Here is a 17,993-nt window from a genome sequence, read left to right as displayed (position 1 = left end):
TTATAGGATAGGTCCTGAAGTTTGGTCACAGGGGAAAGACCACGGGAAAGCTACTGTAATCATAGTTAAATTTTATTAACTTGACGCAGCAGAGGAGAGAGCACAGCGGGGGACTGTGGGACACCCAGCAAGATACAGGTCTTTTTGTAGGGTTTGGACTTGGCTGAATGATTTTAGAAGGGACAAGGGAAGAGATGACCAACACTGGACTGGGTGGTATCGTGAAGCAGGGGCAGTTTAGTAACTGGGTATCTCAGCAGTCTTTGTTCAGGGTGGGCAAGGGACAGAGAGAGGCTGAAGAAATCATAGGGGAGAAAGCAGGATTCACAGGAGTTGTCTTGCAGCCTGATCTGGCCTCGGGAGAAATGTTTTCTGTTGGCCATGCTGCTTGCCTGGTCTGAGTCTGTTGGAGACATCACAGAGCTGATTTTCACACTCTCGTGAGGAGGGATATACTCTGGTGCTGAGATTAAGGAGCAAGTAGACTTGGCAAGATTAGGCAAGTAAGATACAACCAAACTACCAAATAAGACTGACCATTCAACCATTGTAGAGACTTCCCTTAAAATAAAATCTTAATGGTCTTCTGGCAGAATACCTTTACGAATTATATCAGAAAGCAAGGAATTCGACTTCTCAACCAACTCGTTCATATGATTAAGCACCCTTTATTCATTGCCTGCCTTGTGGTGGCCTTATGCTAGGTATTTTATATACATTTTCTCTTGTAGGCTTAAACATAAATGAATAATTAATCCTTTCTCATTCAGCCAAAAGAGTATGTATAGACATGCCTGTATTTGTCGATATTGTCATTCTTTTACAAACTCACTATAGTAAGTGCTAGGCACTAGGAATAAACAAGACATGATCCCTGCCTAAGAGGTTGAACAGTGCTGTTCAACAGAATATTCTGTGATGATGGCCCAAGACAGTATTCATAGCCACATGTGTCTCTTGAACACTTGAAATGTGGCTCATGAGACTGAGGAACTGAATTTTAATTTATGTTTAATTAATTTAAATGTTAATAGTGGCACATGAGGCTAGTGGTGACCACTTTGGACAGCATGGCTCTAGAAATTCACAAAGAAGAGAAAGATACACAGGTGCTCACAATTCAGTGTGAAGTGTACTCCAATACAGGTCCCTCTGATATGTTCTAGGAGCACAGGAGACAGCCTCTGATGGTGGAGGTGACAGGGAAAACACCCAGAGGAGAGGAGCTTATATGGAAGTGAGACTCCAAAACAAAATAATAATAGTAGTAATAAATAATAATAGTAGTAATAATTATTATTATTTTGGCAGAGGAGGAGGGGAGGAAGTTGAGAGGGTCATTCCAGGCCAAAGCCATAGTGTGCAGAAGCATTGAGGCATTAAAAACATGTCTGCAAGTTCAGGAAAATGTGTGTGGCTTGGTAGGGTCTAAGTGTAGGTCACTTGTAATATTACCACTATGTGACATGGCTCTTGTGGGAAAGGCCTAATTGAACAGATTAAAAACAAATTTAACATTTTTAGCACTTATTGTATGGTATACATTGTTGGAGAAATGGCCACATTTATCATTTAAAATAGATGCATGAGTTGCCCTTAGGATCCCCATTTCACAGAGAGAAAACAGAGGCCTAGAAAGGCAAAGGAATTTGCCTGAGGACACAGAGTGGACAGAGTCAGGATTTGAATCCGGGCCTATTTTACTTCAGAGATCAATATCTTTATCAGTGACCCTCAATCTCTCAATTTAAATTTTTCTCAGTTTGGAATTGTGATGGATTTCCCTTGGTCTGTCTTCTGTGACTCACTCTCACCACTAGAAGTCTGCCTGTTTTTGTTTTAATTTTCTGATTTCATATTGAAAATATTTTCTGGCCAAGAGACAGATATGAGATAGTCTACTCCATTAACTAAGCATTTCATGAACTCAGGTTTTGAAAATACCTATATTGACAATTCCTTTCTTTTTCTATATATTTATGGCACTAGGAGCCTTTTATATCCAAAAATGGAGTGGTTAGGGAATTAGTCTGTTAAATTGGAGAACCCAGTGCATTCATTCCCAAATTTGAATGGGCTCCCGTGACCATCATGCCCAGAGAATTCTTGCTTCTCCATGGGGGGAATGGCTTGTTATTTGAGCCTCTCCACATCTTACCCTAAAGGTCACGACCCTGGGCTCTGGCTTCTTTCTTCCTTTTTGCCCTTTTCTGAGAGCTAATCTCAGTGACTGGTTAGAAGTTCTGCTATCCTTAATGAAGAGGAACTTAACTGAGAGATCTCTGCACCTGTCTGGCAGACACGGTCAAGTCCTGAAAATATCCCTTCCTGGCTGAGAAAGCACTTGTGCTCTATGAGGACTTTTTTGTTTTGTGTTTTTCTCTTCAGACGCGAAAGAACTCATTTGCTGTTATTTGCTGAATTTCCCGAAAAGTGCATCTCAAAGTCATAGCAAGGTACATCTAACATTTGTACCTGCCAGGTCCTGAGAGTGTGAAGATGGGTAATAAACAGCACCTGTTTGGATCAGCACACACTCCACTGCTGATGCAGGACAGAGGATAAGGACGGGACAGGCAGTATAGAGGGTCTCAGAAGGTCCGGCAGATATTATCCAGGGTTGGAGACATCTTCCTAGAGGGAGGACTAGCAACAGGTTCTACAAGGAGGGCAGGACTTACCTGAGCAGAGAAGGGGCAGAGGTACAGGGAAGGGGGAATAATGAGGGAATGGTTTGTTTGGCTGAAGTAGAAAATGCAACTTTGACAGCACATTAAAGTCACCTGCGGAGCTTTAAAAACAATTCTAAAGATTCTGGTTGGTCTGAGTCGTAGCCTGGGCAGCTGGCTTTTTTAAGCTTCACAGGTAATTTTCAGGTACAGCCTCGGTTGAGGACCATTGCCATAGTCTCCTTACTTATAGTGCAGTCCTCGGACCAGGAGAGCCGGCCCCACCTGGAAACTTGTTAGAAATGCTGAATTTCAAGTCTCATCCCAGACCTAGCGAATCAGAATTTTCATTTTTACAAGATCCCAAGTGGCCAGTATGCACAATAAAGTTTGAGAAGCCTTGCTCTAGAGAAAAAATGAGAGATATGGTTGAAGAGGGCAGATTACCTAACCAGATTTTCCCAGCCCTTGTGCTGGGCTAGGAATGAATTACAGGTGGGCAGTGATACTGCTTTGCCTTCAAGCCATTAGGGATGCTTGTACTTCTTGTTGCAAGAAGTCTCTGGTTATCTATATGTGCTCCATAAATATTCTTGCATTTTCTCTGGGTGCCTTGAGGGGATAAAAGGCAGGGCAGTACCCGCTAAAAAACTGGACTGCACTCTATCAGTAGTGGAGATCCCCTGAAGATTTTTTTATCAAAGGGTGTTATGTGTACCATGCTGTGGTCTAGAAAGATTTTCCTGACAGAAGCATAGAGAATGCACTGGGTGGGGGGTATTGTAGGGTATAGGAGACATGGTAGAGGGCAGTTGTAATAATTCCCACACAAGGTGAGAGAGGCCAAGAGTTAAGAGCATGGTCATGCTTAGGAATCTGTATAACATGTAAATACCTGTCCCCAAATGTCCAGGGCAAAGCTTGGAAGGAACTACAACAGATATCTTTGTACCTTTTTGGAGACATCTTATAACTTTTTAAATTTTAGTTTATCCTTGTATGGCATTCTCTCAAAGAGTCAGGAAAGTTTCTGATGATTAAAATCTACGTGGCAAAAATAAGGTGATAAACATTCAGCCCTAACTCTGCAGGATCCTCTAGTTCTTGGTGGGTGGGATCATCTGACTTGAGGGTTATTAGTGATTTCAAAGGAGAAGGGATAACAATGATGGTCATCATTTGGTGAATGGGCAGCAAGGGAGAATTTCAGGAAATGGAGAGGTTAAAAGTCCAAGTATGAAAGGCTGGCTGATGTGGAGACTCAGAATGATACATTCTAGTTGGGACAACACTTACATGGGAACCTGTATGTTCCGGGAGATTATTTTGTTTGGAAAAAAAATGTTGAAATTATCAGTACGCTAAATTGCTCATTCTTAGACACCAATCTTAAGTTGTCCCCTTCCATGAATTCTTCCCATCACCCCAGGTCATAGTTTGTTCTCTCTCTTTTTCTCTTTTATTTCCTAAAATTCTCTTTAATGAGTCAACAAGAATTTTTTTTGTCCTGATATTTGAAAAGTTCTATGATATATTTAATATATTCAATACTTATTTTATAATAATGTACTTAGGGTTTTTTAAAATGTTTTTCTTATTTATGAATGTATCCTATATCCCTCAATAGACTATAAGCACCTTGAGGACATGGACCATGTCTAATTCCTCTTTGTCCCCCTGGGAATTTGTGACTTTATGAAATTGTTCTTGGGGTGCTCATAATTGAGTGTAAATGATTAAAAATAGTTTGCCGTATACTTTTTTGTTTTCCAAGTTTGTTAATGTTTCTTTTGAGGGAAAAAATGAAGGAGTGGAGGGAAAAAAAATGAAGGAGTGGAGGGAAGGCTGAAGAATCTTCAAAGATACAGTAAAAATACATAGGGCATTTTAAACTATATTCTGCAGTTAAAAATTAAGCCAAAATGGTACCTTCAGATAAAATCCTTTTTGTGTGTGTGATTCACTTCAAAGGAGGAGGTTTTAAAAAATTATAGATGTATAGTATCTTAGTAAATAGTCCTATTTTCCTAATCTTTTTATATGGTACCCATTTTCCTTAGTTGCTTTTCTCATCTTGCCATTTGGGTTTGTTTTTCTTTTTTCTTTCTGTTTGGAAGTGATACCATTTGTTTGAGGAAGGTAACTCCTGACCATGTTTGTAGGCAAGAGTGTCACTAGTCATATGGATGTGACCCACTAACACGTTTAAACTGTTATACTGTTTTATGGGAAAGTATTGAACTTAACTGCTTTAACAGTTTTACTTAGTTTCAAATCATGACATGCTATTTTCATACCTTTTCTTGGAATTAGGAAACCTAGTATTTGCCCAAATTTAAAAGGGATATATATTTTGAAACTTGGGACATTGAAAAACTCTCAGTGTCACCTAAATTTTGTGGGGAGCAGGGAATTATTTTAATTGTAGTCTGTCCTGTTATTTGACATTATGGTGAAAGAAGCATGTATTACATACAGAAAACCAGGTAGAGCTTGACCAAAAAGAGTGAAACTACTTTACCAGGATTAAATTTGTAAAAATATAATAAAAAAGCCTAAGATGGGGAAAACCTTAATAAATTCCTTAATAAATCAGTCAGTAGCTTTTAATCCTTAAAAAAATTTTTATGGTATAATAATGAACATTTATAACAGAACAAAAATAACCTATTTCCTAACATTAGCCTCTCTGCCTGCGGAGGTCATAAGACTTGTTAATGCAGATGAGGCTGCCTTCTGTTGTGTGATGCTAATAGGAAATGGATCATTGCAGTTTATGGGGCACTTAGCCATTTTGGTTCATGATAAATGACTGACTTCAAGTGACATTCCTTCACTGATTTCCCACTATTCATCACCTGAAAGAATGGAACCCAAACATGAAGTTGATTTTGAAGTTGTCAAGAGTTTCACTGTGGTGTAAATCTATCATAAGGCAATGTTTTCATTGATTTAGGAAGAAATAGTATGAATGAAAACACTCATAAGTGTTTTATGCTCCTATTTGCTTTTGTTCAAAAGCCAGTTTTGTAACTATTTTATCCTCGTCTAACTTCTGTTGCCTCTACCCCTTCCCCACCCCCTCTCCAAACATGCTCTGGGTTTTGAAAACTCCCTAGATTTTATCTTTGCTGATGCTTTGATGTAGTTAGGTTGTTTTGTTCTATAAAATCAGCCCCAAATAAGTAGGAAGAGTGGAATAACTTTTAACTCATATGTCCACCTACATGCCAGGCATTATATAAAACTAGTATGGAAAACTTCTTTCACTGCTATGTTCTTGCTTTATGCTATTTTCTCCCCTTTCTCATCATCTTTTCTTGAAATATTATCTTGAAATACTCCCTATTCCCTACCCTCTCGAACACAAACAATATTTCTGAGTAGGAAGGAAAAAGGCTGCCTATCTGAATAAAGTCACAATACCCTACAATTAGACTCTCACTCTTAGAGAATTATTCCCCAGCTTAATTTCAGGGAGGCCTTTCCGGCACTGTAAGGGTTACCCAAGATCCAGCCATGCCTAGCATATGCCTAAAGGAAGTTTGAGCCTTTCCTGTGTTGTCTCTGTGTTTGGAATGTAGAGCCTGTGTTTAATTCAGTATGTGTGATACCCTTCATGTTGCTGGCATTTGGAGAGTGTTTGATATCTGGCAGAACTGCTATTCAGAAAAGAACATGTAAATGTTCTTGCAGATTGTCGTAGAATCATTTAGTGTAATTGAGATAATTTGCCATTTATTTCATTGGTTCTTAAAGGAATTTTGGCCTCCCTTATCTATGTGCATTGTTGGAGTGAGGATGACAAGTTTTGTTTGCTTTGTAGAACTTAACAGGAGGAAGCGCATCCTTGGTTGCTGGTATCCTGGGAGGGAAGCCTGTGTGCAGAAACTCCCTCCCAAAGGCTGTCTTTTGACTCAGAACATCTTAGTTCCTAGCAGATCCACCTCCTTCCCCCTCCCCCACACCCCCCAGCCCAACTACTCCTTTTAGCAAATAGTATCCATGTATAGCTTGTTTCCAGTGAACTTTAGGCCCATGAATTAGAAGCATTTGAGGTGCCTGCATTCTTTTCATACTCTAGAACCCCAAACATTGGTGAAATTTTGGGAGAAAGCCTAGAAATGGTGGAACTGAAATATTATTTTGGTCTCCTGTGGTCATTTTTCCTATTAAAAGACTAGAAATAGCTAGGGGACATGATTTGATTACATGTCAGATAAATCCTATCAGACTTTTATTCCTGGTTGTGAGGTCTGATTGGAAATAACAAAACATGTTTTTTTTTTTTTTTTCCCCAAATTTGTTGAATGAGGAATCACTTATTTGGAATACTTAGCTTGGCTCAAACCAATTCTTTAAACTGGCTAATTCTAATATGCTACACTAATTTATTACGACTGTTGAAACATATCCATCATTTGGTTTTCGGCCTGCTTCTGCACGGTGTCCATTGGTGGCATAGAGACTGGGGTGGGAGGAGGTTGCTAAAGGGAGGAAAACAGAGGAAGGGAGACAGAAGAGGAGGAAACTTTGAGAAGAGAGGCTGAGAGCATGGAAGCCCTGTTAGACCATGTGCTTTTGACAGCATTTACCACTTCTTAACTCTGCCATGTTAAAGTGAACATTGATGGCCTTTTGCTTTCTTCCTTCTCTCTTCTTTTTCCTTCTCCTTTTTCCCCCTGTCCTCTCTATGGGTGTATAAATATGTTGAAACTAAGGAAAAGCAGACTAAGATCTAAGATGCACAAGATTTTTTGAGGGGGCGGGGGTTGGAAGATTGGAGAAACATAACACACTGCCCAAAGGATGTCTCAGGATTGAACTGCAGTAATATACTTTTTGGAAGGAGGGGGGATTCCATATTCAGAGGGTCTTAATGATCACTTTCAATCTATGTTGCCAAGCCTTTTGAATGCAGCATGTTCTTAAAGTCTAGATCTTCACATGGCACGTTTAAGGTAAAACTTGAAGTGTATATATCCTGTATTCTTACCCCCCGGGTGCCGTTACTGTCATTTATTAGACTTGCACAGAAACCACCAACCAAATAATCTCTCAGATTTGCACTAAAAGTAGAAAAAGAAGTTCCCCAAAGGAAAATTACTATACTTTGGGAGGGTTTTTTTTAAAAATTCTGAAATGTATGGGTGTGGGGAGGAATTCTTAGAAGGACTAAACTATTAAACATAAATATAACATTTTTCAGAGACTTTCTAATTGGTTTTGCAAGTCTCACTAAAGAATAGGTTAGCTGTTAATGATCTTCTCTCTTCACTTACTGATTCAAAGGTGTGATGTTAGTTTTATCCTGTAGGCTGTTACTCTGCTTCTTTGCACTTCAAAAAGATCTAAGGTCACTGATTATGACTTTGCCACTTCCTGCCCTATTGATCTTACAAAGGGGTTTTGTGGGGTTAGACCTCGCTGTAAAGAAATCAGCCCAAGTAAAAATTCTCGATATTTGCATGTCTATTAAATTCAACACATTGGCTTCTTATTTGAACCTGTTTTATTGTATAATTTATAAGGTAATACTTATTGGGACTTTAAGAGTTCTACTTATAAGAGCTGAAATGCTTTTTGCCTTCCTTTTCTCCCTTTCTGAATCCATGATGAATCATCTACTGAGTAAGATGAATGGATGAATGTGTAGTTGAGTAAGAAAGCCAATCAAGCAGGAGCTGAGACTGTGTTGAGGAACAACCAGTCAGAAGGTGTTTATATCTCTATGAAATTCTATTGATCTACAACGCCCCCCAAAAAAGGCATTATTAACACCTTTTAGTCAGTTGCCCCTCATAGAATTTTCTCTTCTTTTGAAGTAGCAGCACTGACAGATCTTTCCTGAGGTTGCCTCCTCCTAGGTATTGTCAGTGAGGGACTGTTGTGTTCAGGCTTGAGCTAGCAAATCAACACATCTGCTTCTGAATCAGTACAGTATTTCAAATCTTCATTAGCTAAGCCCATATTATTGTTTTCCTGATTGTGGTAATTCTCTGCTACAAGATGTTGTCAGTCATATGTCTTTTGGTGGAGGAATACTAGAGCTAAGCTGGTAGGAACATCAAGCAGACAAATCAAAAGTGATATTTCAGGTTTGGGTTTTGTAGTTACTACTTCACACTGTCCTGTGTTTTTTCAGCACTTCAATATTTGAGGTACAGTTGCCTCCAGAGTAAATTTGAACATGCAGTCCCCACAGCTCTTGAGTTTATTTTTCTAATAATATTTTTCATTTAGATGAAAAAAAGTATGTCTGACCTTTCTCCAGAACTCCAGATACATACATGCAACTGTCTGCTTTATACCTCCATTTGTATATCTAATAGTTATCTCAAATATAATACGTGTAAAATGCAACCCTTGAATGCCCTGCATAGCCACTCCACCTACCTCATACCTGCTTTTCTCCTTTTCTTCCCCCTTTCAGTTAATGACAATACCTAGTTGCTTAGGTCAAAAACCTAGGGGTTATTTTTTTATTATTATTTTTTTTCGGTACGCGGGCCTCTCACTGTTGCTGCCTCTCCCGTTGCAGAGCACAGGCTCCGGACGTGCTGGCTCAGCGGCCATGGCCCACGGGCCCAGCTGCTCTGTGGCATGTGGGATCCTCCCGGACTGGGGCACGAACCTGTGTCCCCTGCATCGGCAGGCGGACTCTCAACCACTGCGCCACCAGGGAAGCCCTAGGGGTTATTTTTTTAATGTTTTTCTCTCCCTGAGCCTATCCCCATTCAATCTTCCAGCAGGTTTGTCTCCAGAATAGGTCCTCAGTCTGTCCATTTTCCCACCCACCATCTTCTCTTACTTGAATGACTGCAGTGGCCTTCTCCCTCTTACAATCTCTTCTCCATTCAGAGCCAGAGTTATCCTTTTAACAGAGATCATACCCACTCTGTCCCAAAACCCTATGGCAACCTCCCATCACTCCTGGAACAAAATCCAGATTCCTTGCCCTATAAGGCACTTCATGGTCTGGTATCTGGCTACTGGTGCTGTCTTATCTCCTATCATTTCCCTCTCACTTACTGACCTTCTTACTCAAGTCTCCCCAGCTCATCCCCACCTCAGGGCTTATACCTTAGCTCTTCCTCGTCTGCAATGCTCTTTCCCCATAGATCCACACGGCTGACTTATTCCCATTGTTCAAGACTTACCTATCAACTCCTTACCTGTCAACTCCTCAGAGTGGCCTTCCCTGAATATTTCACCTAAATTCTCCCTCCCCTGTTTCTCTTCATCCCATTACCTATTTTATTTTATTCTTAGAAGAAAGGTCACTATCTAAAGTTCTTATTTACTTCTTTACCTATTTATTATAATTCATCATCTCCCCTAGAATGTAAGCTTGATGAGGGCAGGGACCTTGCCTATATTCTTTGCTGATATATCTCCAGTATCTGCAACACTGTTTGGTATGGGCAGTAGGTGCTTAATTAATAATTGTGGTTGAATTAGTGAATAAGAATATTTAGGTCTCCCTTCTCAGAGTGTGGTCCTGGGCTGGCAGCGTGGGTAACATGGGTGCTTGTTAAAAATGCAGCGACTCGGCCCCCGTCCAAGAGACCAAACCAGAATCTTCCTTCACAGCATCTCCAGGGCTTTTGTGGCACATCAAAGTTGGAGGACATGGCTCTGAGCCGTGTGGCTGACAGGGTCTTGGTGCTCCGGCCAGGTGTCAGGCCTGTGCCTCTGAGGTGGGAGAGCTGAGTTCAGCACATTGGTCCACCAGAGGCCTCCCAGCTCCATGTAATATCAAATGGCAAAAGCTCTCCCAGAGATCTCCATCTCAGTGCTAAGACCCAGCTCCACTCAACGACCAGCAAGCTACAGTTCTGGACACCCTAGGCCAAACAACTAGCAAGACAGGAACACAACCCCACCCATTAGCAGAGAGGCGGCCTAAAATCATAATAAGGTCACAGACACTCCAAAACACACCACCGGACGCAGTCCTGCCCACCAGGAAGACAAGATCCAGCCTTATCCACCAGAACACAGGCACCAGTCCCCTCCACCAGGAAGCCTACACAACCCACTGAACCAACCTTAGCCACTGGGGACAGACACCAAAAACAATGGGAACTACGAACCTGAAGCCTGCAAAAAGGAGACCCCAAACACAGTAAGTTAAGAAAAATGAGAAGACAGAGAAACACACAGCAGATGACGGAGCAACGTAAAAACCCACCAGACCAAACAAATGAAGAGGAAATAGGCAGTCTAACTGAAAAAGAATTTAGAGTAATGATAGTAAAGATGTTCCAAAATCTTGGAAATAGAATGGAGAAAATACAAGAAACGTTTAACAAGGACCTAGAAGAACTCAAGAGCAATCAATGATGAACAACACAATAAATAAAATTTAAAATACTCTAGAAGGAATCAATAGCAGGATAACTGAGGCAGAAGAACAGATAAGTGACCTGGAAGATAAAATATTGGAAATAACTACTGCAGAGCAGAATAAAGAAAAAAGAATGTAAAGAATTGAGGACAGTCTCAGAGACCTCTGGGACAAGGTTAAATGCACCAACATTCAAATTATAGGGGTCCCAGAAGAAGAGAAAAAGAAAGGGACTGAGAAAATATTTGAAGAGATTATAGTTGAAAACTTCCCTAATATGGGAAAGGAAATAGTCAAATCCAGGAAGCACAGAGAGTCCCATACAGGATAAATCCAAGGAGAAGCACACCAAGACACATATTAATCAAACTATCAAAAATTAAATACAAAGAAAAATTATTAAAAGCAGAAAGGGAAAAACAACAAATAACATACAAGGGAATCCCCATAAAGTTAACAGCTGATCTTCAGCAGAAACTCGGCAAGCCAGAAGGAAGTGGCAGGGCGTATTTAAAGTGATGCAAGGGAAAAACCTACAACCAAGATTACTCTATCCAGCAAGGATCTCATTCAGATTCAACAGAGAAATTAAAACCTTTACAGAGAACCAAAAGCTAAGAGAATTCAGCACCACCAAACCAGCTTTACAATAAATGCTAAAGGAACTTCTCTAGGCAGGAAACACAACAGAAGGAAAAGACCTACAATAACAAACCCAAAACAATTAAGAAAATGGTAATAGGAACATATATATCAATAATTACCTTAAATGTAAATGGATTAAATGCTCCAACCAAAAGTCATAGACTGGCTGAATGGATACAAAAACAAGACCTGTATATATGCTGTCTACAAGAGACCCACTTCAGACCTAGGACACATACAGACTGAAAGTGAGGGGATGGAAAAAGATATTCCATGCAAATGGAAATCAAAAGAAAGCTGGAATAGCAATTCTCATATCAGACAAAATAGACTTTAAAATAAAGACTATCACAAGAGACAACGAAGGACACTACATAATGATCAAGGGATCAATCTAAGAAGAAGATATAACAATTGTAAATATTTATGCACCCAACATAGAAGCACCTCAATAGTTAAGGCAAATACTAACATCCATAAAAGGGGAAATCGACAGTAACACAATCATAGTAGGGGACTTTAACACCCCACTTTCACCAATGGACAGATCATCCACAAGGAAACACAAGCTTTAAATGACATGAAATGAGATGGACTTAATTGATATTTATAGGGCATTCCATCCAAAAATAACAGAATACACATTTTTCTCAAGTGCTCATGGAACATTCTTCAGGATAGATCATATCTTGGGTCACAAATCAAGCCTTGGTAAATCTAAGAAAAGTAAATCGTATCAAGTATCTTTTCCGACCATAACACTATGAGACTAGATATCAATTACAGGAAAAAATCTGTAACAAATACACACACAAAGAGGCTAAAAAATACACTACTAAATAACCAAGAAATCAAAAAGGAAATCAAAAAAATACCTAGAAACAAATGACAATGAAAACACGATGACGCAAAACCTATGGGATGCAGCAAAAGTAGTTCAAAGGGGAAAGTTTTTAGCAATACAGTCCTACCTCAAGAAACAGCAAACATCTCAAATAAACAACCTAACCTTACACCTAAAGCAATTAGAGAAAGAAGTACAAAAGCCCCCAAAGTTAGCAGAAGAAAGAAATTATAAAGATCTGATCAGAAATAAATAAAAAAGAAAGGAAGGAAACAGTAGCAAAGATCAATAAAACTAAAAGCTGGTTCTTTGAGAAGATAAACAAAATTGATAAACCATTAGCCAGACTCATCAAGGAAAAAGGGGAGAAGACTCAAATCAATAGAATTAGAAATGAAAAAGGAGAAGTAACAATTGACACTGCAGAAATACAAAGGATCATGAGATTACTACAAGCAACTCTGCCAATAAAATGGGCAACCTGGAAGAAATGGACAAATTCTTAGAAAAGCACAACCTTCCGAGACTGAACCAGGAAGAAACAGAATATATAAGCAGACCAATCACAAGCACTGAAATTGAAACTGTGATTAAAAATCTTTCAACAAACAAAAGCCCAGGACCAGATGGCTTCACAGGCGAATTCTATCAAACATTTAGAGAAGAGCTAACACCTATCCTTCTCAAACTCTTCCAAAATATAGAAGAGGCAGGAACACTCCCCAGTTCATTCTATGAGGCCACCATCACCCTGATACCAAAACCAGACAAAGATGTCACAAAGAAAGAAAACTACAGGCCGTTATCACTGATGAACATAGATGCAAAAATCCTCAACAAACTACTAGCAAACAGAATCCAACAGCACATTAAAAGGATCATACAGCATGATCAAGTGGGGTTTATCCCAGGGATGCAAGGATTCTTCAGTGTATGCAAATCAATCAATGTGATACACCATATTAACAAACTGAAGGATAAAAACCATATGAACTTTCAACAAAATTCAACACCTACTTATGATAAAAACCCTCCAGAAAGCAGGCATAGAGGGAACTTACCTGAACATAATAAAGGCCATACATGACAGACCCACAGCCAATATCATTCTCAATGGTGAAAAACTGAAACCATTTCCACTAAGATCAGGAACAAGACAAGGTTGCCCACTCTCACCACTATTATTCAACATAGTTTTGGAAGTTTTAGCCACAGCAATCAGAGAAGAAAAAGAAATAGAAGGAGTCCAAATTGGAAAAGAAGAAGTAAAGCTCTCACTGTTTGCAAATGACATGATACTATACATAGAGAATCCTAAGGATGCTACCCGAATACTACGAGAGCTAATCAATGAATCTGGTAAAGTAGCAGGATACAAAATTAATGCACAGAAATCTCTTGCATTCCTTTACACTCAGGATGAAAAATCTGAAAGAGAAATTAAGAAAACACTCCTATTTACCATTGCAACAAAAAGAATAAAATACCTAGGAATAAACCTACCTAAGGAGACAAAAGACCTGTATGCAGAAAACTATAAGACACTGATGAAAGAAATTAAAGATGATACCAACAGATGGAGAGATATACCATGTTCTTGGATTGGAAGAATCAACATTGTGAAAATGACTATACTACTCAAAGCAATCTACAGATTCAGTGTTATCCATATCAAACTACTAATGGCATTATTCACAGAACTAGAACAAAAAAATGTCACAATTTGTGTGGAAATACAAAAGACCCCGAATAACCAAAGCAATCTTGGGAAAGAAAAACAGAGCTGGAGGAATCAGGCTTCCAGACTTCAGACTATACTACAAAGCTACAGTAATCAAGACATTATGGTACTGGCAGAAAAACAGAAATATAGATCACCAGAACAGGATAGAAAGCCCAGCGATAAACCCACGCACGTATGGTCACCTTATCTTTGATAAAGGAGGCAAGAATATACAATGGAGAAAAGACAGCCTCTTCAATAACTGGTGCTGGGAAAAGTGGACAGCTACATGAAAAAGAATGAAATTAGAACACTCCCTAACACGATACACAAAAATAAACTCAAAATGGATTAAAGACCTAAATGTAAAGCCAGACAGTATAAAACTCTTAGCGGAAGACATAGGCAGAACACTCTATGACATAAATCACAGCAAGATCCTTTTTTTTTTTTTTTTTCCGGTACACAGGCCTCTCACTGTTGTGGCCTCTCCCGTTGCGGAGCACAGGCTCTGGACGCGCAGGCTCAGTGGCCATGGCTCACGAGCCTAGCCGCTCTGCGGCATGTAGGATCTTCCCAGACCGGGGCACGAACCTGTGTCCCCTGCATTGGCAGGCGTACTCTCAACCACTGCTACACCAGGGAAGCCCAGCAAGATCCTTTCTGATGTACCTCCTAGAGAAATGGAAATAAAAACAAAATAAACAAATGGGACCAAATGAAACTTAAAAGCTTTTGCACAGCAAAGGAAACCAGAGACAGGTTGAAAAGACAACACTCAGAATGGGAGAAAATATTTGCAAATGAAGCAACTGACAAAGGATTAATCTCCAAAATTTACAAGCAGCTCATGAGCTGAATATCAGAAAAACAAACAACCCAATGCAAAAATGGGTAGAAGGCCTAAAGAGACGTTTCTCCAAAGAAGGTATACAGATTGCCAACAAACACATGAAAGGATGCTTAACATCACTAATCATTAGAGAAATGCAAATCAAAACTACAATGAGGCACCTCACACCAGTCAGAATGGCCATCATGAAAAACTCTACGAACAATAAATGCTGGAGAGGGTGTGGAGAAAAGGGAACCCTCGTGCACTGTTGGTGGGAATGTAAATTGATACAGCCACTATGGAGAATAGTATGGAGGTTCCTTAAAAAACTAAAAATAGAACTACCATATGACCCAGCAATCGCACTACTGGGCATATACCCTGAGAAGACCATAACTGAAGAAGAGTCATGTACTGCAATGTTCATTACAGCTCTATTTACAATAACCAGGACATGGAAGCAACCTATGTGTCCATCTACAGATGAATGGATAAAGAAGATGTGGCACATATATACAATGGAATATTACTCTGCCACAAAAAGAAACGAAATTGAGTTATTTGTAGTGAGGTGGTTGGACCTAGAGACTGTCATACAGAGTGAAGTAAGTCAGAAAGAGAAAAACAAAGACCGTATGCTAACACATATATATGGAATCCCCCCCCAAAAAAGTGGTTCTGAAGAACCTAGGGGCAGGATAGGAATAATGATGCATACATAGAGAATGGACTTGAGGACACGGGGAGGGGGAAAGGTAAGCTGGGACAAAGTGAGAGAGTGGCATGGACATATATACACTACCAAATGTAAAATAGATAGCTAGTGGCAAGCAGCCACATAGCACGGGGAGAACAGCTCGGTGCTGTGTGACCACCTAGAGGGGTGGGATGTGGGTGTGGGAGTGAGATGCAAGAGGGAGGAAATATGGGGATATATGTATATGTATAGCTGATTCACTTTGTTGTAAAGCAGCAACTAACACACCATTGTAAAGCAATTATACTCCAATAAAGATGTTTAAAAAAAAAAGAATATTTAATTCCATGAAGAATATAAACTACTGAATCCATAAAAGTGAGTATAGACTGTATCTTAGTTAGAATACTCCTGCCAAATGTTCATGATAATTAAATGGCCCAAAGGCAAAGGAAGAGACCTTTCTCTTCTGGTTATTCTATTCATTTGTGGCAAGGCAAAGGAGATTGCCAGTTATAGTCAGTTGGCTTTTCCTCTTGCAGTATCTGTGCATATAAACTAGTCATCATTTATCAGTTGTGCATATCTTGTATTTGCAACTTGCTGTGCGTGTTATATGCTTGAACAATGGAACAAAGTGTACTCCTTGCAGATGAGTCTGAAATTTTGATAAGTGCTCATTATGAGGAGTACAGCTTGCACTGAACAGGCAGTAGCCATGCATATGCCTCTCTTGAGAAAGAAAACATCAAATCCCAGACTGAGTATGGGAAGTAGCAATTAATTTAACTGTAAAGATTCTGAATGTATTATGATTTTCCAGGAATTAATGAACATGTAGATAATGAACACTTACATATTTATTTTGTGACTGTAAATCTTTGCAAATCAAGTATAATACGTTGGCTGTATGCCTATGATTAAGGCAGAAGAGAGGAGAAAACTGAAGGATCTTTTTCTTTCCCTTGCTGTGGTTTGCTAATAAATGTCAAAAGGCTGCAGGCCATATACTCACCAAAGTTAAATTATGATAAAGATGTTTTAGTTTTGTTTCTTTTATTGCTGAGACCACATCAGAATTCTTGTTAGCCTCTTCTTTCTAGTATTCCATTGTGTTATTTTTTGTCATTTGATGGATAATGTTTTCCTCTCCACTCGCTTTGGAAAAGTAGCAGCCTTCAAGGTAAGAGAGTTTTTCTCATTGACTTTCTTCATGAATTTCCCAGTCCTCAACTATCTGTGTTCTAATGCATGGTAGTAATTTTTCCTTAGGAGGTTTGGGCACCTTTCCTTCCCCCTGTTCCATTGAGAAACCCCCAAATACGGAGTTCTGCTATATTCTCTAACAATAGAAGCTTTAGTTATATGCAGCAATATATTATCCTTTGATCAGTTTTCCTGATGGGAAGTACCACACCTTCACCTCTAACCAGGAGTCCAGAGTCAGTGTATTTTTGGCTGACCTTCATGTCTGGCAGAATTAAGGTTCATAATTTCTCTGTTATTTGAACTTAACTTTCCTGTTGATTGGGATTTGATTTTTGGCCTGGATGAAATCCCATTTTTAAATTAGAGTGGTACTCCTAACACTCAGTTATTGACCATCAATACAGAATAAGAGTTTTAAAGTGATTCTTTCTCATTACATCATGGAAAAATTGATCATGAATTGGCATCTTTTTTTTTTTTTTCTGGCTGCGTTGGGTCTTTGTTGCTGCACGCGGGCTTTCTTTAGTTGCGCTGAGTGGGGGCTACTCTTTGCTGCGGTGCGTGGGCTTCTCACAGCGTTGGCTTCTCTTGTTGTGGAGCCCGGGCTTTAGGCCCACGGGCTTCAGTAGTTGTGGCACGCAGCCTCAGTAGTTGCGGCACACGGGCCCTAGAGCACACAGGCTTCAGTAGTTGCAGTGCATGGGCTCAGAAGTTGTGGCGCACGGGCTCAGTTGCTCCACAGCATGTGGGATCTTCCCAGACCAGGGATCGAACCCACGTCCCCTGCATTGGCAGGCGGATTCTTAACCACTGCACCACCAGGGAAGTCCCATGAATTGGCATCTTAAACATTTCCAGACACCACCAGTTCAGGGATAGCAATCACCTATTGTTAAGGAAGTCTTCCTTTTGCTCCTCCTGTTCTGCTGTCTACCCTTCTCTTCTCTCCCTCCCTGTACCCGGGAGGCTGCCTGTGAGGACTACACAAGGGGTCCTGTGCCCCTGCCTTCCGCCAACGGCA

The 17,993-nt window shown here is 39.9% G+C and overlaps 1 protein-coding gene across 1 annotated transcript in view; it reads left to right on the top strand.

Moving 5' to 3' along the window:
* The window catches only part of GREB1L (GREB1 like retinoic acid receptor coactivator), a 261,369-nt gene that overhangs the window by 58,158 nt on the left and 185,218 nt on the right, over positions 1 to 17,993 (top strand). The window lies entirely within an intron of this gene.

The sequence above is a fragment of the Phocoena sinus genome, chromosome 14, assembly GCF_008692025.1.
Source record: "Phocoena sinus isolate mPhoSin1 chromosome 14, mPhoSin1.pri, whole genome shotgun sequence".
Taxonomy (NCBI): domain Eukaryota; kingdom Metazoa; phylum Chordata; class Mammalia; order Artiodactyla; family Phocoenidae; genus Phocoena; species Phocoena sinus.
The sequence above is the reverse complement of the archived record's forward strand: the minus strand, read 5'-3'. Positions and strand labels throughout refer to the sequence as shown.